This window comes from Palaemon carinicauda, chromosome 19, assembly GCF_036898095.1.
Source record: "Palaemon carinicauda isolate YSFRI2023 chromosome 19, ASM3689809v2, whole genome shotgun sequence".
Lineage (NCBI taxonomy): Eukaryota > Metazoa > Arthropoda > Malacostraca > Decapoda > Palaemonidae > Palaemon > Palaemon carinicauda.
Genome location: NC_090743.1, coordinates 39257515 through 39262514, shown reverse-complemented (window position 1 = coordinate 39262514; position 5000 = coordinate 39257515).

Below are 5000 nucleotides of genomic sequence, written 5' to 3'. Positions count from 1 at the left end.
AGGACTAGGGAACAACGGTTTGATCTTGGCGTGTCCTTCTCCTGGAATTAAATAAAAGGAAATACGTAAAGCTTCCGGCAATCTCTGAGTACGACGACGACATACCTACAATCACACCTTGTCATTTCTTAAGCAATGTCAAGACTTTAAGTTTCTCAATGTGAAATAAAATGAATAATAATGGTGGTTATCTTAGCAAGTGCCATTCCTTTAAGGCAAGGCTGGGCCATTTTACGCAAGGCTAGACCCTTTTAGGCACAATACTTTGGACTCTATTCTATCTACTGCTTCTATCCAATTTCCATTTTATTTCTTCCATCCCCTCTTCCTCTTATTATTTATTTATTTACGTCTTATCTCTTTATACTTTTATTATTACTTCACACAGCATATTTCTTTTATGACTTTTTCCTCATATTCCTCTTCTTAACTTGCTGGTTTCTTTTACTTCTTTCGTTGTTTTTTTTTTTTTTTTTTTTTTTTTTTTTTTTTTTTTTTTTGATGCACCTCATTTCGTTCTAAACATTCCATATATCCTCTACCTTTTCCACCTTATTCTTCTTAATTATCTATTTTTTAGTAGTTCCTTTTCGTTCTTATTCGCTTGCATCTCTACTTTTTGTTATAAATGATTTAACCTTTATTGCTCTCAAGTAGCTTCTAATTCTTTAAGTCTTCATCTCTTATTCCCAACTTCTCTTCCTCCTCTCCTCTTCTTCTTCTGTTCTTCCAGCATCTTTTGTTTACGAATGTTTTAGCCTTTATAGTTCTTAAGCTCCTTATACTTCTTGTAGTCTTAATCTTCATCTCCTTTGCTTATTCCTTCTCTCCTGCCTCTCTTATTGCAACATTCTTCTCTTCCTCCTCTTCTTCTCATCTTCCTGCATCTCTTAAGGGCCTGACGAGAACCCGTCCAAATTATAACCCAGTAACGGGGCGTGTCCTTGGGTGCGGTCCCACTCGGTAAAAAAAAAAAGAAAAAAAAAGTAGAAAAAAATGGTAAATCTTACAGATTCATGAACCCGCTGAGACCATCTGGGGCTATAACACTGCTTTGTGGCTATTCTGAAATGCAAACTATCTCCTGACTTTTTTTGGAATGACAGACCAGCTGATGACTATACTGGAATGAAAAATCAGCTGACAATTATTGGGTTGGAGACTATTTTGGAACGACAGACCAAATGCTGACTATACTGGAATGAAAAATCAACAGACCATTATTGAATGGCATACAAATTGGAGACTATTTCCAACTGAAACCAGCTGCCGACTAATGAATGACAAGCCAGATGCCGACTATTTAGGATTGTAGAACCGGCTGATGACTATTCCAAAATTTCAAACAACTGTTTCTCACAATTCAGGAATAACAAGCCAGTGAGAAAAGGAAATACGGAAATAGAATAGTGCACCTAAGTATTCGCTCAAGAAAGAGAACTCCTTTATTAGGATTCTCTACATATCAAATGAAACACTATAATACATTCGTTAGATGACTTGTAATTCGGACGACAAATTTGCCTGCCTAGTATTGAATTAATTCTTCTTCTTTCCAGCTTCATAATGCTAATTTCATTCTATTAGATTGTCTTACATCAGATATCTAGCAGTGACCATTTTTTTCCAAAATTGTGTGGAAAACCATATGACTAAAGGAAAATCATTGTCTTAGTTAAACAATATTTATTTTCAAACTTGTTACCTAATAATCCATCATATTAATCCTGAGATTTTTGGTGGTGCCATTAGAGAGAGAGAGAGAGAGAGAGAGAGAGAGAGAGACGTAATTTCTAAAGTTCAAAATCTATACGAAATTAATCCTAATATTTTAGGCCGTGTCCCAAGCTGCAAGAGAGAGAGAGAGAGAGAGAGAGAGAGAGAGAGATGAGAGAGAGATCCTTTCGAAAGTTCAAACTTTCCACGAAATTAATCTTGAAATATTACGGCATCCTCTTATCTGAGAGAGAGAGAGAGAGAGAGAGAGAGAGAGAGAGAGAGAGAGAGAGAGAGAGAGAGAGAGAGATTTCACTCTCCCCTATTCAATTCCCCAAAATCCCAATAAGGAAAAGGTCTTCATTTGCTTGGCTCCAGCTTTATCTAAATAGATCGGCCGAATGCAAACGTAGTACATCACGGATAAAAGTTCCCTTGTCTCCTCCTTATCTACTCTTTCAAACGTTATTGGGATGCGGTGCTCGCACGGCGATAAGAATTGAAAAAAAAAAAAAAAAAAAAAAAAAAAAAAACTTAAAAGATGCTAGGTGACGCTGACCGGCTGTTCAGACACCTTGCAAGATGGCGGCTGAGATTGTGCGCGTTTATTTATTTTTGGCACTTTTTTCTTTATTAGTCTTGTTTATCTTTTTATTTCTGTTAAAGATTTAAAGGTTGAAAGGCTGCTCGTGAATGACAGTGACACTGCCCTTTCAAGCAAGACAATGCCCTAGAGACTGACCATATATACACATGATCAGCACCCAAACCCCATCTCCGCCCAAGCTATAAAACCAAAGAGAGCCAGGCAATGACTGCTGATGACTCAGCAGATAGACCTATAGGCTCCCCCAAAGGCCCCATCCTAGCTCACAAGGCTGGTGAGGTTGCAGCGACTAATGAAACTAACGAGTTTGAGCGGGACTCGAACCCCAGTTTGGCGTTCACCAGTCAGGGACGTTACCCACATCGGTCACCATAACCCTTACTATACTTCCTTCGTCCTGTCATTATTTTCACCGTTAACTCACCTTTGATAGGGTGAAGGTAATTAACACCTGCATTAACAACATCATTCCTTTACTCACTTTATATCCCTTCAACATCTATGACCTCTGATTCTGTAACACCACTTCTCGACGGATGAACTCAACATATTTTTATTCATCTCCCTCTACTCTTCTTTTCATTGGTCGTTATCATTTTAAGTCTCCCTCTCAATCCCTTCTTCTTTATATTATTATTATTATCATTATTATTATTATTATTATTATTATTATTATTATTATTATTATTATTATTATTATTATTATTATTATTATAAGCTAAGCTAGAACCTTAGCTGAAAAGCCCAGCCCAGTGAGGAAAGGAAACAAGGAAATAAATAAATCACAAGAGTACCAACGAACAATCAAATTACAATATTCATCATCCTATTCTCCCCTGAAGGACTCCTCTGGAAGTCAGAAGGATCTCTCTGGAATCCTTCCAACCCCAGCGACATATTCCCTGTCTCTGCATAGACAAACACATCCCCAGAGGCCTTCATTAGCAAAGCAGCCAAAGTCTTAAACTTCAAGACTTGTCATTCAACTAAATTCCCAACAACAAGAACAACAACCTGCGTGTGACGTCCTCCAGGTAATACTGCAGAATGTTTCCAAGAAGACTTCTTGCTTCTGCGCACCGAGATTGCATTTGTTTCACCTTTCATTATTCTGGTCAAAATATCTAGAAATTTGGCTACCTTTAATCTTTTGAAACTGGCATAACTTTGTTATTTTCAGTACTAAGCTGCTAATGATTGCAAAATGCCAAGGAAATAAAAGTCGACCTTTTATTTTTCATCATCATCATCATCATCAGCATCATCATCATCTCCTCCTACGCCTATTGATGCAAAGGCCCTCGGTTAGATTTCGCCAGTCGTCCGCATCTTAAGCTTTTAAATGAATACTTCTCCATTCATCATCTCCTTCATGCTTCATAGTCCTTTAAATTTACTTCATATAAATAGAAAAAAATATACAAACTGACGAACACGTATAAATGTCTTCTAAAATAAGAAAAAAAAAGAAAAAAGAAAAAAAAAGAAAAAGAGGCCAATCCAAATGGGAACTATTCCAGTTGGCATCCGAAAAAGGCTTGGCAGATTTAATATTATCCGTTCCATCAAAAACTCATTATAGCTCAAAGTAATTAATGGAGTATCTATTTCATGTCTAATTTTTCCCACCCCCCTCAGTATTATCTTACCCCTACTAACCCTCATTTGCAATCTCTCTCATGGTTCATCTATCTCTTGCAATTGCTCTTCTTATCTATACTCTCCTCCCCTCCACCTTATCCTCAACTACTCCCCAACCCATTTACTTCCCCCTACTTCTCCCCTACCACTTAAAACCCCTTATACACCCATAAAATACAGCTGAGAAAACTCTATTTCTTATTGATAATAAACAAGGAATTATTTTTCAGATAAACATTTTTTGTTTAGGTGACCACTGATTGTTTATATTCACAGTTCAGTCTTTGGTGGGATACAATTATTATTAAAATGGATCATGTGAAAGAATGAATAAGCAGAAAGAATGAAAAGTTAAGATATTCGAGTCTAAATATTGATTCTTCAAATGGATCTCTTTTGTATATATATACATTTTATATATATATATATATATATATACATATATACATATACGATGTATATATATATATATATATGTATATATATATATATATAAATATATATATAAATAAAAATATTATATACACGTGTGGTATATATATATATATATATATACACACAGTATATATGTATGTATATATACACACATATATACATATATATAAATAAATATATATATATATATATATGAGAGAGAGAGAGAGAGAGAGAGAGAGAGAGAGATGGTTATTTTTTAGAAATCGTCCAATATCAATCAATGCCTTGTAACATGATCAACTAAAACATCAATATTAATCATATCGGTAAAACAAGTCATTGAGTAACAAGAACTTAAATCTATAAAACATTGATAGAAATACTTAAAATGGAACACGGAAAATTAAATAGAAATCCGAAAACTTCGATATAATGTAATAAAAAAAAATAAAAAACGGGGTGGCCCACATCAACATCCAATATAGAAAGGCAATGAATCAGCGAATGGAAAAAATATAAGAAAATCTAAAAATGCACAAAACGAGAAAGCAGAAAAAAGAAAACGAAATAAATGACGTCACGAGCAGTCGTCTTTTATAAATGCACAATAAAAAAAAAA